Source organism: Suricata suricatta, chromosome 9, assembly GCF_006229205.1.
Source record: "Suricata suricatta isolate VVHF042 chromosome 9, meerkat_22Aug2017_6uvM2_HiC, whole genome shotgun sequence".
Classification (NCBI taxonomy): Eukaryota; Metazoa; Chordata; class Mammalia; order Carnivora; family Herpestidae; genus Suricata; species Suricata suricatta.
Genome location: NC_043708.1, coordinates 88,293,504 through 88,313,767, shown reverse-complemented (window position 1 = coordinate 88,313,767; position 20,264 = coordinate 88,293,504).

Sequence of the window (20,264 nt, the reverse complement as noted above, 5' to 3'; positions counted from 1 at the left end):
ATTTAGTTACCAAGACTTTTTTAAAAATAATTTGTTTTTAAATATTTTAGTTATTGTTTTAAGTAAGTGAGAAGTTTTCATTTGATTCAGTCTTTAAAGTGAAACTTGCACTTGAAAAACAGTAAAGCTAGGAATTTGATTCTTTATATGCGATTGATTTCATTCTTTATATGGGATTTATAAAATATGATTTTGAACTGAGATGTTTTAACAAAATACAGAAGGAATTGACTTTTAGCTTTTAGTTTCATAGTGTTTAAGACTACTGTCCAGATACATAGAATAAGATTCTGGGTGTTAGATTCAGAACTTGAATCTCAAGGACTTTGGTCTTCATTTGTGTGACCAAAATCAAAACAACTTTTTATGGAGGTTTTAACTGTGTCTGTTTTAGGTTCTTCTTATTCCTCACAAGAGCATTCTGTTATTTTCAAAGAATTATAAATATGGTTCATTTGTAAGAACCACTTTAATGTGGACATCATAGATTCTTAATTTTGAATGCAAGTATATCAAATTCTATTAATTCAAGATTACAAAATTTTACTATCTATCTTTTAGCTAGTGTGTGCCCTTAATAGCATGGATTAGTCAATGATTTAAAAATTTTGTTTACTTCTCTCCATCATTTCAAATGAGATTTGAAAAGGTTTCGCTTTTAGAATTTCAAGGCAGGTTAGAATAATATCATTTGGAGAATTTTAAGTTTTATAATGATAGGCATACAAAACAACTATCAATGACTAAATCACTGATTCTGAATATTTCTCAAAAATTCAGTGTCAGTTTGTTTTGAATCTTGAAAATATTTAACTTAGATCATGTCCCAAAAGAAACCAATGTGTGATTCTCTAAAAAACCAATGTGTGTTTTGCTTCTTTAGTGTCATGATATTTTAAAACCTGATGGAATAATTGAAAATCCTATGTCATCAAATCATGGCATCAGAAGTAGATGCCAACTATTACTTTAAAACCCTGTGATAGGCAAAAAAATAATTTCTTAGATACTTAACTTACTCTCTGGGGCCAACTTTGTTTCCTCTTGGCTAGGATATTTAAACCCTCGTCAGGATTTCCACCTGAATGGCTGGCCAGTACTAGTGTGTGTGTGTTTATACCTATACATGTGAGAGTACATACAGGTGGAAATACAATATCTCACTCCCATCCAATAAGATTTTTTTCCAGTTTCCATTATTTTATCACTGATTTCTGAAGAATTTCCAGTGTACCAATCACTTCTTTGTCATGACGCAGTTTCTCGGGGAAGAGAACTTTGTGTCCAAAGTTACAAAATGATCTGGAGGAATTACGTTTTGCTTTTTAATTTTGGGAATAGGATATTTTAAAATCCCATATATTTTTAAATACATTGATAAAAGTTGTTTTATTGGACATTATTTTATTCTGTGAATTTAGAGATTATACAAGTAATCTAGAAGGTTTAATCATCCCAGGAGGTTGTCAGAAGTTTTTGCATGCTTCATTACAGTATTAATGGCATATTAGTGCTGTTGAATATCTAATTGTTAAAATGTTTTAACATTCTAACAATGTTTCCCAATCCGTTCACTACACTACTAAATTTTTATGCATCTTAATAACACTTTGAGGATAATTTAAAAATTTCAGTTACATGTCAACCAAGAAATAGAGCAATGATAGGGAAAATGCAAATTCATTTGGTTTTGCCATATGTTAATGTAGTTGGTAGTATTATGAGTCTTTTCAGTACTCTTTTTCTTAAAACTAATACTAAAAATGACAAATTCCGTGAGCTTGTACTAACTGGTGGTGGAAAACAGGTTACTAGAAGTGTGGCAGAAGATGTCTATCTATAATTTGAAGTTCCACGAGTTAACACTGAGAGTCCACTATTAATGCAGGAAGTCACAAGATGCTGTAAGACTCAGGTGTCAAGGAGTTTTGACTGGAAGTACACGTTCTTTTTTGGTAATAAAAGTTACATATTCTACCTCTTAAATATTACTGTGTAAATATTAGTTCTGGCGCAAGACCACAGTGGCTTCAAACAGTATACTTTACATTTGGTCGAGTAATTCAATAATGTATAATTCTGTGGAATAGCTTTTAAATGTTTTAAGAATATTTCTCAGAAAATAGTGTTGAAAATCTTGTCCATTTGGTTTGAAATTCAGGGTTTAAATATTTTTCACTTCTAAGATCACCTTCTTGATCTGCTTTGAAGCATTCCTGGAGGAGCTGGCCTCTCCTGCACCCTGTTTAGTGATCTGTCCTGGAACAATTCATGTTGCCAACAGATGTCTCAGGAATCACTCCTTCAGTATAAAATTAAACATTTCTAGGCAGGAATTGAGCCAAGAAAGGAAGTGGAGGAATAAATGTACTCTTCCAAATCCTTGTTATGGTACTTTAAAAATGAACCCTTTAAGAGCTGCAACAGTTAAGAAAGCACTTGTGAATTTATTATGTATCCAAAAATAATGGTCTCCAGTGTAACATTGAATCTAGTGGAATGAGCCAACCCTAATCTCAAAGTATGAGTCAGAAGAATTCTAGGCTAAGCCTGTGGCCAGCGTACCAAAGTAAAGGTACAAAACCAGTGTCCCTTAGCGCAGGGCAGATCATTTTTCCTCCAAGTTGTGGGAGTAGGAAGGAGGAAGGGAGTGAGGCTGATCGACTACTTCCTATTTCAGCTACATTTCAAACAGCAGTGTTAGGTGGTACGTTGGTAGAATTTGCCCTGGAAGGAACTACATAAGCAATATATGCATTGAATAGCTTGAGTTGTGTTTTTGTTCTTAATAGTTTTAGGGTTCCAACTCAATTTTTAGAGTAATGAGTGAAAGCTTAGTTTTCTTTCTAGGAACTATTTTAAGTTTTATTGTATTATGCATGATCCTCTATATGTTAATGGCCTTCAACCAAAGAAGGGTTACCTATCTTGGACCTGTCAAAACTGAGTTGTGTTGTAAACAAATATAGATGACAGTTGTACCTTATTGGGAGAGTAGGATTGATATTTAAAACTTTTTTCTTTCCTCTTCTCGTTATTGTTATCTTCACCACCAAGAGGCAGTTAGGAAGGAAATCTGAAAGTGCTAGAAATATGAAAACATACACTTTCTCTAATTCCTTCACCGTCATTTAACAGATATTAATTGTGTACCTACTAAGTGCCAGGGACTATGTGGTATATCCTAAAGTTGAAGAATACCATAAGGAACAAATTGCCCCTGTGCTAAAAGAGCTTCATGCTACAGGGAGAGGCAGAGAAACAAGATAATTTTAGATAGAGAAAAATTCTATCCAACAATTAATGAAGATAGGGGAGGCATCTCTGAATGTGTGAAAGTTGACTTCACACATGAATGAGGCAAAGGAGCTGGCCAGATCTAGGGAAAGAGTAAACTGGGCAGAGGTTAAGTCGATTGGAGGTGAAATGGGTATATATATCAACTTCAGATTCAGGCAAGATAGAGTATGTTGTTCCCATGGGAGAGGTGGTCAGGGACTAGTTATGGATAGTCTTATGTTTTGCAATAATGAAATTTTATTCTAAAGACAATGAGAAACCATTGGAAATTTAAATACCAATCTAGCATTTTATAATTTTTAATTCTTTTAAACATTTATTATTGAGAGAAAGAGCATGAGCATGGGAGGGGCAGAGGGAGGGGGAGACAGAATCTGAAGCAGGCTTCGGGCTTCGAGCTGTCATCACAGAGCCTGACTGACTCAGGGCTCAAACTCACACACTGCGAGATCATGACCTGAGCTGAAATCTGACAACTGGCCAAGTCACCAAGGCATTCCCTGGTGTAACATTTTAAATGATTATTCTGGCAGGGCACATGGGTGGCTCAGTCAGTTGAGCATTCAGTTCTTAATTTTGGCTCAGGTCATGATCTCTTGGTTCGTGGGTTCAAGCCCTGCATCAGACTCCGTGCTGATGGTGGCGTGGGATCTGCTTGGGATTCTCTCTCTCTCCCTCTCTGCCCCTCCCTGACTTGTGGGGGGGGGGGCACGCACTCTCTTTCTAAATAAACTTTTAAAAAGGTAATTCTAGTTATTGTGTGGAGAAATGATTGTATGAGGCAATAGTGTGACCAGGGAGACCAGGCAGGGCCATTGTGGAAGTCTGTGATGGATAGTAGAGGCTTTTAGACTAGGATTTGGAAAGAAGTACACAGAATCAGGATAGACCAACAAGACTTGGTTATGATTTGGAATTGAGGGTTGTAAAGAGAATAAGGTTCCCAGGTTTCTTACCAAGCAACTGGTAGATAGTTGTATCATTAAATAAACAGTCTGGGAAAGCCCAAGTTTGGCAAAAGAGACAGAGTGAGTCAAAGAAACAAGAGTGGACTAGGAATTTGGAAATAAACAGTAGTTTCACAGAAGAAGGTAGATTTTTCTTTTTAATTTTAATTTTATTTGAGAGAGAAGAGAATCCCAGCTCAACCCCACAACCCTGGGACCGTGACCTGGTCAATCAGCTGATCACCCAAGTTCACCAGAAAGTATTTTAAAACTGTGACCCCTGTGAATGTTGCTGAGATTAAATAAGATAAGGCTGAGAGGGCTTTAGGGTTTAGCAAGATAGCATTTTGGAGATGCTAATGAACAAGAGGTATGTTCCAGCTCTTTGGAATTGTGAGGAACTTCTCTGGTCACTGTCCTTTATTTCTTACTAATTGAAGATTTTTTTAAAAAATCGATTCTTTTTTACATCTTCTGAATGTTAAGCAGGATAACAGAAAATTTTGAAAAGAAAAAGTGGACCTCTTACAAAATGTCTCTTCCTTATAAAATATTTAAAACCCGTTTTCCCCTTTCCCACACTGTGTATAAACATTTAAATTTTCTCTTTCACACCTATCAACTGTGAAATTGTATGAAATCCATGGCTTTATTTAACATTTTGATGTCCTTCCAAAAGCTGTCAAACCTTTCTAGTGTTTATGAAGAATGGATACATTATATGTGTAAATAAAGCCCTTTCAGCGTATAACTTTCATTATATCTTGGGATATCAGTATAGCTGCATGTTAATGTCACCCAAATCATGAATTTTTGAGATGTTTGGATTTGTCCCCAAGGAACTTGTTCAAATACAAACAATACTGTTACAGTTAAGGGTTAATATTTTGAGTAATCTCACATTGACAGTGGAACAAAAATATGCCTTCCTTATCCAGAAATTATTGTCTTATCTGAAAGTACACATTTGCTTATATACTTGAATACTCATAAAGCAAGTAGAATAATTAAATTGACAGATTATCATCCCTCAGAATTATAGTAGTCATTTTCTACAATTAAAAATCAGTGGGGCGCATGACTGGCTCAGTTGGTAGAACATGTGACTCTTGATCTCAGGGTCCTGAGTTCAAGCCCTTTGTTGGGCATGGAACCTACTTAAATAAAAATAAACTTTTTTTCTGATAAAAAAATTTTTTTAACAAAAATAAAATAAAAATCAGGAAGCAGTTGACAAGTGGGACTGTACTTCTGAAAACAAACTACGTGAACCCTAGGACAGGTTGCTATCTTAAAGATAGCTTTTGCAGCTTCCTGGGGAAGAGGAGTATAGATGGGAAAGTAGAAAGATCTGAAGAACAGGGGACCTTCTTCATTTGGCCTTGAATTGAAACCTTCTCACTTAACCTCTATAAACTCCCAATTTATTTAGTTCAATGATTCTCTTTAACCCCAAGTATTCAGAATTGAGAAAATCCTAAACCTTGGTATATGGTATACTATCTTGTCTTTCAGTTTACTTTCCATGTGTTAATTTAGATATGCATATATTTTGAATAAATAACTTCTGTGTCTATTTTTAATTTCCATAAGTAATATTTCATTCTCTTTTATCCATGTTATTTTCAAATCGAGTTCATTAGTACTGTTTTGTCTCTTTTAAAAAAAAATTTTTTTAATGTTTTATTTATTTTTGAGAGAGAGAGAGACAGCATGAGCAGGGCAGGGTCAGAGAGAGAGGGAGACACAGAATCCAAAGACAGGCTCCAGGCTCTGAGCTGTCAGCACAGAGCCTGATGCAGGGCTCAAACCCACAAATGATGAAATCATGACCTGAGCCAAAGTCGGACGCTTAACCGACTGAGCCACCCAGGTGCCCCTTGTCTCTTTTATCTCTTACGTATGCCATAATTTACCTATTAATTTCTCCAGTGACAGTCATTTGTATTCCTTCCAAATCCTTACTACATAAATAATTCTATGATGAACATTTTATACCATCTTGTATGGACTTGTGCAAAAATTACTGTAGGGTGTATTTCTGGAAATATTGGGTCTTCGGGCTTCATACACTTAATTTTGCCAAGTACTGCTGGATTGTTCATCAAAATGGCTGCACCATTTCTCTTCCACCCCATAGTGCATGAGAGTTCTGGTTTTCTTCTCTCCTTGACAGCCCTTGATAACACCTGCCTTTCTAAAATAACATTTTACTCTTGATTTTAACTTACAGTATTGTGCTTACTAATAAGATCTGAGCATCTCTTTGTACACTGTGGACTACCTACTCTCCATAGTTTGTTATTGGCTTCCTAATTTTTACTGATTTGTGGAAGTCATTCTATATTCTTAGATATTAACTCCTTATCTCTTTTACTTTAGACTTGCTGATATACTCTGAAGCGTTGTCACTGGTTTCCTTCATTGGCTTTCATTTTGATGTTACATCTATACATTCCCTTCCCTCCCACCCCCCACTGACCATACTTTTTTGGATCTTAAGCCCTTTCTTATACTAGTATTACAAAAATGTTCTTTTATAGAGTTTTATAATTTTCTCCTTTATATTAGGTCTTTATTTGGAGTTTATTTTGATATATGATTTGAGATAGGCAACAAGCTTTGTTTTTTCTGTGTAATGAGCTAATTTTCCCAGTACCATCTACTATATCATTATTCCTAACTGATTTGTGATGCCACCTTTTTCAACTACCCAGTTTCTACATATGCAAGGATATATTTCTGGATTTTCCAATCTGCTAACTATTCTGCTAACCAGTGCTACCTTGTGTTTTTATCACTGAGCTGAGTAATGTCTTAAGTACAGGAGACACCCCACCCTATTTGCTGCTCATTTTGAAATTAGTCTTTGTAGACCTTCATTTTTATGTATCAATTTTGGAATAACTTTGTCAAGTCCCTCAATGTCCTGTAGAATTATAATTGGAATTGCTTTAATTGAATAGGTCTCTTTTTATGTCATTTAAGAGTGTCTTTAGTTTTTCCCTATAAAGATCTTGAGCATTCTTTGCTATGTCAATTTCTGAATCTTTATGTTACTTTATTTCCTAAAATATTTTCTAGTTGGTTATTGTTGGGGTAGAAGAATGATACTGATATTTGCATACAGATTTTCTTTAATCTATCAGCCTTGATGAACCTTATTCTATCAATAGTTGGCCCCTTGATTCATCTGTGTTTTTTATGTAATTATCAAGATAATAATTATATTTTTATGCATTTCCTTCCATCCCTAGACCTCTTATGTTTTGTCTCACTCCATTACTCAGGATCTCCAGAAACATACAGAACAGAGGGATGACAGCTAGTATGCTCCTCTCAAGGGAAACCCATCTTGAGTCTCTTCATCAGGTATGAGATTTATGATCACTTTTGGGGAGTCAGCTTTCATTAAAGTTTCCTTCTATCTAGGGTCCTAAGAGGTACTGTATTTTTTTAAATCATGAATAAGTTTTGAGCTTTATTAAATATTTCTGTACCTAGTAAGATGAAGATGTGATTTTTCTCTTTTAGTCCATTCACATGAAGAATTACACTCACAGGTTTTCTTTTTTTTTTTTTAATTTATTTTTTAAATTTACATCCAAGTTAATTAGCATATAGTACAACAGTGATTTCAGGAGTAGATTCCTTAATGTCCCTTACCCATTTAGCCCATCCCCTCTCCCACAACCCCTCTCACAACCCTCTGTTTGTTGTCCATATTTAAGAGTCTCTTCTGTTTTCCCCCCTCCCTGTTTTTATATTATTTTTGCTTCCCTTCCTTTATGTTCATCTGTTCTGTGTCTTTTTTTTTACTTACTTTCTTTTTTTTATTAATAGTTTATTGCCAAGTTGGTTTCCATATAACACTGTTCTTAAAGTCCTCAGATGTACACTCATAGTTTTCTAACATTAACTCATCCCTACATTCTAGGGTGGAAGCAAACTGTAGATTGTACATTCTTTTTCAATACAATATTGGATTACTAGCCAAAATATTATTTAGAGGTTTTCCATCTATATTCTTAAGTGAAATTAGCCTATAATTTTCTCTTCTTAGGTGATCTCTGATCAGTTTAGTTATTAAGGTTACTTTGCATCATAAAATGAATAGGCACCTTTCACTCTATTTCTGGTTTTGTTTTGTTTTGTTTTGTTTAGTTTAGAACAATATGTAATATGAGGACAATCTGTTCTTTGGAAGAACTCACTTTTAATGCGGTTTGCACTGAGACTTTTTAGAACTAGTAAAATTTTTAAATTACTTTTTCAATTCCTTTAATGATTATTTATTCTTTCAAATATGATTATTCATCTATTCAAGTGTTCTGCTTCATCTTATGCTATTTCAGCATTTTATTTATTTTCAGAAACGCATCTGTTTACATCTTCACATTTATTAGGATATATACCTTTTGAACAATGTGGGTTTCAACTGCATGAGTCCACCTATATGTAGATTTTTTTATTTATAAATCCAGTATAGTGCTGTAAATATATCTTTTCTTCCTTATTATTTTCTAATAAATAACATTCTTTCCTCTAGCTTTATTGCAAGAATACAAATATATACAACATACAAGATATGTGTTAATTGACTGTTTATATAATTAATAAGGCTTCCAGTCAAGAGTAGGCTATTAGTAGTTAAGATTTTAGGGAGTCAAAAGATATATGCAAATTTTTTACTACATTGGGACAGCCTTGTTCAAGGGTCAACTATAGTTTGTAATTTTCTCTCTAAATATTCATTATATTTAGCTTATTTCCTCCTTTTTTATTCTATATGTGTTTATTTTATCTTATTAGCCTTTCCAGCTTTTAGTTCATCTTTATTATTGTTTTTATTGTTCTCTCTTTGATTTCTGCCCCAAGTATGCATTATTTCCTTTATTTTCATTTCTTTCAATATCCATTATGACTCTCTTTCTAGCGTCTTGAGTTGAATCATTTGGAAAGTTTGTTAAAATTTTCAAAGCTATTAATTTAACATGTAAAATTTTAGTCAATAATCATTTCCTTTTTAAATCAAGAAATTTTAAGCCACACCCCATTCATCAGTGTGGGATTTGTTTTTAGTTTCCAAATATGGAATATTTCCAACTATCCTTTTATTGATTTTCATTTTGATACATCCTGTTTCGGGGTGCCTGGATGACTCAGTCAACTGAGCATCCAACTCTTGATTTCAGCTCAGGTCATGATCCCAGGATCATGGGATCAAGCCCCGTGTCAGGTCTATGCTGAGCATGGAGCCTGCTTAGGATTTTCTCTCTCTCTCCTTCTGCCCATCCCAGCCTAATAAATAAACAAATAAATAATTCTATTTAGGGAATATAATCTGTGTGACATTGTTTTTCTGAACATATTGAAATTTCCTTTGTAGCTTGGTAAAGACAATGTTTGTGATTTTTCCATTTGTGATTAAAATAATTATAATATTTTTATATATTAGATTAATATATTTTAGAATATTCTTCACCAAATTATTTGGTCAAGTTTATCTATATGCATATAAAATTAAATATATATACAAATAATATGTATTAAATATATATATTTCTGTTTTGATGTATCTATTTCATAAAGGAATTTATTAAGATCTTCAGTGATAACTGTTGCTTTATTTGTTTCTCCCTGTTAATTCTGTCACTTGTTGCTTTATATATCTTAAGGCATAATTGTTAGCTGTATTTATGTTCATATAGTTCTATCTTGTTGCTTTTACCAGTGAATATTTTTCTCTTTGTCACTTATGGTATTTTTCCTTAGAGTCTGTTCTGTCTTGTGTTAAAATCACTCCTTTAGGGGCACCTGAGTCGATCAATCAGTTACATGTCTGACTTCAGCTCAGTCATGGTTGGGTTCACGGTTTGTTAGTTCAAGCCCCACTTTGGATTCTGGGCTGACAGCTCAGAGTCTGGAGCCTGCCTCATATTCTGTATCTCCTTCTCTCTCTGCCCCTCCCCAGCTTGTTCTCTCTCTCTCTCTCAAAATAAACATTAAAAAAATCACTTCTTTAGCTTTTGCTGTTATTTGCTTATATTTGCCTGGTATATTTTTCTCTCTTTTATTTTCAACCTCTTCGTGTCCCCCGCTGCCCACTTTGGATAGATGTGTTTGTAGACAACATATTAACATATGACTGGATTTTAATATTTTAAAATTCAACTCGAGAATCTCTGTCTTTTGCTGTTTATTTAAAAGTTTTAAAATTATAGTTATTTTAGGCTTGTTTCTGTCGTCTGTTTTTTGTATTTTTCTTCAGTAGTGTTATTTTGAAATGATTTTAAATTTATGGAAGAGTTACAAATATGAGAGTTCCTATGTACTCTTCACCCAACTTCTTCTAATATTAACACCTTGTATTATCATGGCACATTTATCAACTTTTAAAACTTGTCTCAATATCTATTTCTTTAATGTCTTTTCAACAACAAAACAAAGTACCCTTACATTTTTCCCTGCCTTCCTCGGGTTTATCCCCTTACCCCCAACCATCATGTTGGAATCCTTTAGAATTTTAATTTCAGAATAGATTTGAACACATTGATCATTGGTTACTTAGACAACAACAAGAACTAGTCTTTTATTCATTTCTCTTCCTGTTAAGTGCATTCAGAGAAGATCTTGTGTGGTAATTATTCTGCACCCTTGATAGCTTGACTCATTTTTATATATGAATGATGATTTCATTTTAATATTTTTAGGTGAGGGGTTTTGCCTGGTTTTTGTTATCCATTTTTTTTTAATTCTTTCATTATAAAGACATATCTGTATTTAATTCTAGAAAATTATGTTACTACTTCTTGAAAGATTTCTTCTCTTACATTTGCTCTTTTTTTCCATTCCTGGAAACCTATTAAATGCATGTTGACATTTATACTCTTGTCTTTCATGTATTGAACTTTTTACTCATTTTTTCCAACCTTTTTCCCCTTATTGATCCATCTGCCTTTATGACCTAATACTCTAGTTCACTAACTTGTTATTCAGGCACTTTTATTCTATTATACAACCCATTCACTTAATGTTTTTATATTTGTTATCTATACTTTTTCTTCTTTGTAACTGCTTCTTCCAGATTTAGGATATTTGACTTGAAATATGAGAATAGTTATCGTGCTCATTTGAAAGTTTTATACTGGTCCAGTGGAGCACCTGGGAGCCCAGTCAGGTAGTATACCACTCTTGGTTTCTGCTCGGGTCGTGATCTCACAATTGAGAGATCAAGCCCCACATCAGGCTCCACACTGGGCCTGGAGCCTGCTTAAGATTCTCTCCCTCCCTTTCCTGTCCCTCCCCCACTTGCATGTGCTTGCACACACTCTCTCTAAAAAAAAAATTCTTATGTTTGTCTAATCCATTGATTTTCCTTACCCTGGCATAGGTTTTTTAACTTTTTGTTTCTATGTTTGCCTTGTTTATTTTGAGACTATCCTTTTAGATATATATAAACTTAGGATATTGATCTTCCTGATGAATTAAATCTTTTATCATAATAAAGTATCCTTCTTTACCTCTGATAGTTCCTTGAAGTCTGTACATCTATCTTATTTTATTAGTGTTTGCAGAGTATATGGTTTTAAATTCTTTTACTTTCAACCTTTCACATTTTCATGTTTTAGATGTGTCTCTTGTAAACAGCATATAGTGAGTTTGGTTGTTTTTAACTGGTCTGACAATTTTGTTTAACTGGAGTATTTGGTCCATTTAGATTTAAAGTAATTACTAATATATTTAAATTGCAGTCTACCATTTTATAATATACTCTCTATTTCTTCCACTTGATCTATAGTCCTTTTCCTGTGTTGCTTATTTTTGGGCTTATTATTTCTCATTAGTGTATTATTTTCCTTTTATCACTTTGGAAGTTATACACACTTTTACCATTCTTTTGTGGTTACTCTAGAGATTAAAACATGGATTCTTGATTTATCTTCATTTATAATACTAGACATTGCAAAGAACTTTGTTCCCCCTTCCCATAACTTATTTGCTATGGTCATGTTTTAATAGTCTCTTCTTCCCTTCTCTAATTTACATGTAAGTGTGTATATTTGTATTACATATATGCGTGTACATATGTAGCACCATTGGATGTTATTATTATCGTTTTATGTAGTTGTCTTTATTTTGATTTACCTGTATATTTACCAATAGTCTTGCTCTTTCTTCCTTTTTGCATTTCTCACTTTCCATCTAGGATAATTTTTCCTTAAGCCTGGTATTTTCTTTAGTATAGACCTGCTGATGATGAATTCTCCTGGGCTTTCTTTATATGAAAATGTCTTTTTTCATCTTCCTTTTTGAAGGGTATTTTCAAAATAAGTTTCATTAAACTTATTACCACCATAAGCTTAGTTCACATCCATCACCTCACTTAGTTACAAAATTTTTTGTGATGAGAACTTTTAAAATCTTTCTTAGCAACTTTCAAATATACAATATAGTGTAATTAACTATAGTCACTATGCTGTACATTAATCCCCAGAGCTTAGCCATCTTAGAATTGGAAGTTTGACCACCTTCACCCATTTGTAGTGTTTCTATTGAGAAGCCACTGTCAATTTAATTGTTCTATCTTTGAGGATTATCAGTCATTTTTCCTTTGGCTCTTTTATAATATTCTCTGTCTTTGATTTTCTACAGTTTAATTATGATGTTTCTAAATGTAGACTTATACAAATTTATTGTGCTTGGCTTTTATCAGGTCTCTTGTATCTGCACAGTGATATCTTTCATCAGTTTTAGCAGAGTATCAACCACTGATTTTTCAAGTATTTATTTTGCCCTGTTATCCTTCTCCTTTCTTTCTCCGACTCAGACAAAAACAAAAACAAAACCCCCATATGTTAGACCTTCTCAGCTATATCTCTTACCCTAATTTTAATTTTTTCCCCCTTTTTTGGGGGGGCTTCCTACACTTTATTTTGGATATTCTTTTGCCCACCCTTCAAGGTTTTTATTCTCTCCTAAACTGTATATAATCTATTATTAAGCCTAATATAGTGAGCTGAATAGTATACTCCTAAAACTGATATGTACATAGACTACAAAACATGACCTGTTTGGAAGCAGGGTGTTTATAGATGTAATTAGTTAAAGATCTTACCATGAAAACATCCTGGGTTTAAGATGGGCCCTAAATCCAATAACTGGGGTCTCTTTTTTTTAATGTTTTTATTTTTTTGAGAGAGAGAGAGAGATGGGGAGGAGCAGAGAGAGAAGGGACACAGAATCTGATGCAGGCTCCAGGCTCCGAGCTGTCAGCACAGAGCCTGATGCAAGGCTTGAACTCACAAATCACGAGATTGTGACCTGAGCCAAAGTCGGATGCTCAGCTAACTGAGCCACCCAGGCAGCCCTAAAGCTGGGGTCTTTATAAGAGAAAAGAGAGGGACATTTGGACACAGGCATACAAAGAAAAAGGTAATATGAAGACAGAGGCAGGCATTGGAATTATGCTACCACATACCAAGGAATGCCAAGAGCCATCAAGAACTGGGAGAAAGTCAATAAGAATTTTCCCATAAAGACTTTGGGAAAAGTGTAGCCCTGCCAATACTTTGGTTTTGGACTTCTGACTCCAGAATTATTGTTGTAAGCCACCAAGATTGTGATAATTTGTTATAGCAGTCCTAGGAAACTAATACACCCATCCATTAAGTTATTCTCTAAGAAGAACTTGGAAGAAATATAGGGCTAGTTTCCTGTGAGCCATTTAATCAACTAATCAACACATAATCTTGTTTCATATGTGTTTTGCTTAAAGACACCTATTTAATTCATATTATTGGCTCATTAGCATTGCACTCATGGCCAACAACACTAATTCATGTTTAAACAAAGCTTATCTAACAGACATATCTCCTACCAAGGCACATCACTGCCTTCTTGCTTTTTGGAACACAAGAAAGTACTTCAGCACAGTGTTTGGGGACCATTTTAAATAGGGAAGTCACCGATCAAAAGCACAGAACTATGAAAAACATGGGACCTGATAGACTCAAAAAAGTCACTTCTGACCAGTATGAGAGCTGAAACAAGAAGGCAGTTATCACTTTGTTTAACCTCAGCTGGAAGTGTGTATCTCATGACTCAAATTTGTCACCTCTGCACATGCATGTCCATGAACATCCATGAAAGCACCAGGAGTATTAATTTTCAAGCTATAGATAAACTCTAGCAAGTAGGTGAATTCGCAAACATGGACTCTGCAAACAGAATCAACTTTAGAACTAAATCCATGTATGGTTTAACCTTCCACTAGGGAACTCAAGGTGAGCAGGGACTTTATATAACTTCAAGCATGAAGCTACAATACTATGTACAGGGTTCGAATACTTGTCATTGCAGATAATGGTCTAACATTCTCATCAAACTGACTAAACCTTCTGTGATTCCTCATAGCCAGCTGGTCCCAGCTGCCTAGAGCTCCCACTGAAATGCACCTTCCACATTATACTGTCAAGACCCAAGTAAAAGGACATGTCATTTTTCCTCTATTTGTTTCTCTCCCTTTCCTGGTAGGTTATTCCCTTACCTCACTCCTTTTCCTGTAGCAGGGTCACCTGCTCTTTCTAACATCCTGACTCTCCAGTGGCATAGCCTTCGGGCCTACCATGCCCACTGCCAGTTTTGCTTGTCTGTTTGTAATATGGGGCAAAAAGAAAAAAGTGGAGTAGGTAACCTGTCTTAGCCTAAAGCTGGAACACGTATTATCAGAATAGTCAAAAATGGAAACCAACCCAAACAGGTCCATCACTTTACTGTGAGTCTTTTCTCTTGTTTTTTCTCTAGGTGCTTATTGATAATGTATACTTTGTACTTGTGCCATGGACAAAATCCAGCTGGTTTCCTCTGTTTTGTTGACTTTGAATTAATATATTTAAAGGTTTGGTTTTTATCGTGCTCCTATTCTGAGAAATCAGGCATAGAACAAGAGACTATAATATAGTTCTGTAAAATACACAGGGGGTCAGATGAATACCTGTAGGTTCACAATGACAGAAGAGAGGGTTGTTTGTTTGTTTGTTTGTTTTTTGCTATTTTCTTTTGAATCTCTTTTTCAGAAAGCCTTGTCCTCATTCATCCCAAACCATCCTTATAGGAAAGGGTTTAACAGACTCTGTCCTCTAAAGTGAGAGCAGGAATTGGCCATGTGGTATTTTTCTGTTAATCTGAACAAAGTGAGTTTCTGCTCCATAAACTCTTCTCCTGCTACCCATATATAGGCTCACTATCCATAGAGCAGTTAAAAATGATTACTGTGTGGGTAGAGGAGCTACAAGTTTCTGCATCATTTTATTTTGTATATTTACTAAAGATGTTTCCAGAGAAGATTACATATATCTGCCTACCTTAGAAGAACTCTATCAAAAACTGGCATTTTATCATGTCTTCCCTAAGAATTCTGCTTTTTGGAAGGTTTTTTTCTTAAGCTTTAGAATGCCTATTCTGATTTTAATTTGGACTTTGCCATACAGTTTGGGAACTTTCAGGAAGGTGCTTATAACTTCATTCTCTGGTTTAGGTTGCATGTGGCTATATTCCCTTCCCCCATATGAAGAAATTTCTTACCTTCCCTATATGAAGAAATTCAAATATTTTATTAAATAAATGTCCATCTTTGTATAAGAATGCAGGGAAATTTGGCTATAAGAAGTTGTTTGGCTTTTCTATCATGATGTCGAAGGGATTGAGTGTGGGTGCAGGATAAAAAGCAAAATACCTAGGCAGTGTAGGGACGGGAATCCATTCCCCTTATGATACAGCTACAGCTCTTAGAATCATTATTCTGACTCAACAAAGGAAAAGTGCTGAGCAGAACTGAGTGAGGCGGTAAAGATATATCCAGATGGACAACTAGGTTGACACAGCCAGATGGTGATCCGTGTGTGGCTGGAGCCTGTGTCAGGAGAGTCTCTTCTGGATAGAACTCCATCGGGTTGCCTCATTTTAGTGAAAATGCTGCTGGCCAACCTCCCACGTTTACAGAGCAATCATGGGAGTGCCTGAGGTCATTTTTAATGGGAACTTCTTGTTCTCAGCAAGAATTAGGCTGTAAGCAATTGCCATAATATAATAGCTTTGTGTGCACATGCACACACATGCACACACACACACATTTACTTATCTTTATGTTTGTCTTTTATCTTGAAAGATAATTTCAGAGGATAATATTTTATCCCTTCTCTCTAAACTATTCAGAGAGCATTGAAACCTACTCTTAATCTGATAGTGTAGGGTTTTTTTCTGTATGCATTTTCATATGGCTTACAAAATCACTCTGCACATGCTATTATGTTCATTTAAAAATTAAACTCAAGCGACGCTTGGGTGGCTCAGTTGATTGAACAACTGACTCTCCGGGCACCTGGTGGCTCAGTCAGTTAAGCGTCCAGCTTCGGCTCAGGTCATGATCTCACGGTTCGTGGGTTCGAGTCCCACGTCGGGCTCTGTGCTGACAGCTAGCTCAGAGCCTGGAGCCTGCTTCAGATTCTGTGTCTCCCTCTCTCTCTCTGACCCTCCCCTGCTCGCACTGTCTCTCTGTGTCTCTCAAAAATAAATTAAAAACATTTTTAAAAGTTTAAAAAAAAGATTTCCTCCTCTTTAAAAAAAAAATTAAAAAATGAACAACTGACTCTCAATCTCAGCTCAGGTCTTGATCTCAGAGTTGTGAGTTCTGCATTGTCCACCTAGTGTGGGTCCTACTTGAAAACATTTAATTAAAATTAAAATTAAACTTAGGAGTATATAGTGATATATGATGAAAAGTTAAGAGAATCCTGATCTTAGATATAATTACTATAAACACATTTTGTTCTGTCCTTCCAGAGATTTCTGTGCATATAAAGGCATACAGTTTTTGCATATGTGGGGTCCAAATAATGTTTTCACTTGATTTGTTCCTAATATGTATATTTTAAGCCAATATTAAAAAAGGTACAGTTGGGGCACCTGGGTGGCTCAGTTGGTTAAATGCCCAACTCTTGTTTTTGGCTCAGCTCATGATCTCATAGTTTGTGAGTTTGAGCCCCACATTGGGCTCTCTGCTGTCAGCACAGAGCCTGCTTTGGATCCTCTGTCCCTTTCCCTCTCTGCCCCTCCCTTGCTCACTCGAGCACGCGCGTGCACTCTCTCTCTCTCACAAATAAATAAACATTAAAAAAAAAAAAAGGCACAGCAAGGGGCCGCTGCCTAGTGAGTTGGCTATTGATCTCAGGGCTATGAGTTTGAGCCTTATGATGGGTATAGATATTACTTAAAAAAATAAAAATCTTAAAAAAAAAAAGCCACAGCAAGACAGTGTCCAACATGCTACAGTATGACATTTCACAGAATTATATTATTTTCTTTTGTTCTCAGAAACTGTCACATAAAGTGCCTGTAAAGTGACCTTTTGTTTTGGTATGTGCAGCAGGAGCACAGGAGTTTTACAATAAACAATATCTCACAATAATAACTCATTATTTGGAGGGAAAAAACCCAGCAAATAAATATCTTGGGAAAATGTCATCATGCATCTGGTGGTCAGCAAACTTGGAGCAGGATTCCTGCCTAGTTCTACTGCATTCCATATTCAAGTCTCACAAAGAATGGAATTGTGAGAAAATTCATTTTATGAGTGGGAGGTTGGATGAAAATTTTTTTGACCAAGATACTCCCACCACTCTAAAGACCTATAAGCTGGATAGATTTTAAAAATATGCTCCACAGAGAGCTTAAGGTTTATTATTTTTAGCACTGTGGTGTTTTTCTCTCTCGGACGTTAAGGAAAAACTTCCACCACTTCATTATTTTAATGCCTATTATGCACCAAGCTGTACTGAAAGCTTTATATACATTATTACATTTAATCTTCACAGCGACCTATAAGAAAAGTACTGTTGTTTTCCAGGTTAATGTCACTTACCAAAACATAGGCACATGAAAGCTAAGTAATGTGTTCGAAGTCACTGCCAAGTGGAGATCAAAACTTATGTCAGTATGACTCCAGAGGCCAGAAGGTAACCTTTATACCTACCTGACTTCTACTCCTATGTAAAACCTGTCTTTTCTCTTCCCACACATTGCCCTTGAACTATTGGTGCACCCCAGTCAGCATATCTGTGAAACAATGTATTGCCTGTGTTACCTCTTATTTGTTTCTTTTGAATCTCCCTTCTAGAGAGTCCTGTCCCCATTCAACCCAGACTATTCTAATAGAACAGGGGCCAGCAGACATTGTCCACCAAAGTAGAAGTGAGGAATTCCCCTTGGCCAGGTGGCTTCTTCATGTAAACCTGAACAACGATGATACCTCAACTCTGTATACCACATACGCCTGTTTATGAAACACTGGTTTTTAGGATGATATATGTCCACAGAGTAGTGGAAAATGCATGTAAGTTGGTTCCCACAAAAGTTGAAGAGAAGTTCATTGCGTATAGTCGTGAATCCTCTTTGGGCTTCAGAAATCTCAATGTTAGCCTTGCTCTTAACTGTCACACACTTGATTCTCCCTTCTACCTGCTCAGTCTTTTCTCTCACAAACTCACAAACTCATACTGTGAACCCATTCTTTCTCGTCTTCATTTGTATCCTTGAGTTACTGTTTCACAGATGAGTACAGATATGTACAAGTGGGTGTGGGTGAGTGAAAGTACGTCCAGTTGAGTGTCTGGGTGTGCGTGTATGAATGGGTAAATGGACTATCTGTATGTCTAGTGTATTTTCTGATACATGCTCCAATATATATGTTCAATAACATAACATAAGGGAATAACGATGTAAAATTCCTTTTCTTATAGAAATGTGGCAGAGAGAGGCAATTTCACTCAGGCTCACTCCTGCTGGCTAGCTAACCTCTCTATTCCTTAGTTAAGTCCTACCACATACCTTGTCTTGATCCTCATAATACAGCTTCTAGATTAGTCCCCTAGACTTTTCTCTTTCAATTCATCCTAGGAGCCAATATCAGACTTGTCTCCCTCAAACTCTCTACTTGAGAACCACATTGCTACAGACTGAATGGTGTCCCTTATAAATTCACATGTTGACATCCTAGTCCCTAATGTGACTGAACTGGAGATAGGGTCTTTAAGGAGATAATTAAAGGAATATGCAATTATAAGGGTGAGGCCCAATCCAGTAGTACTGGTGCTCTAATAAAAAGACAGAGACCTGAGCTTTTTCCCTCCAGCCAGTGCAGAAGAAAGGCCATGTGAGGCCTCAGTGAGAAGGAGGCTGCACACAAGCCAGAGGGTTTTTTCACCAGGAACCCAACTGGCCAGCACCTTGATACTGCACTTCTATCCTCCAGAACTATGAGAACATAAATTTCTGTTGTTGAAGCCACCTGGTCTGTGGTATTTAGTTATGGCAGCCTGAGAAGACGAACACACTAGGGTAAGTCTCCACTTTTCTGACTCCTGTCTCCCTTACACACGCTATCGAATTCAATCCTACCGTAATTACTCAGCCTCATCTCCAACCTCTCCAGCCATTTAGCATTTTCTGAACAAAGTCAAATAAGATTCTTCAATGTTCCCTGAACACCCTGTTTTCTGTTCGTAGTGACTCCCTGCTTCAAAATACCACCATGCCATGGGCATCTGGCTAACTCAGTTGGCAGAGCATGTGACTCTTGATCTCAGAGTCATGAGTTTAAACCTGTTGGGCACAGATCTTACTTTAATCAAGAATTTTTTTTTTAAATAAAACCAGAGAATATCCATTTATGGTCCAAGAAGACATATTTTTTTAAATGTACCGCTATGCCAACTACAGCTCACCGCCTCCTCTGCCACTATCCTGGGTCACCCCCATTGTCTCCTAAGAGACTATTTCAACAGCCTCCTAATTGGTCTCCATGCTGTCACCCTTCAGTTTATCCTCAGACTGCTCCTAGCACACTGCGCAGTAATTCTGTTAAAGCGTGTCATTATCTCATTCCTCTGCTCAAAACCATCCACTGGATTTCCAGCTCACTCAGGGCAGAAGACACGTTCTTAAAGCAGTCCACCAGGC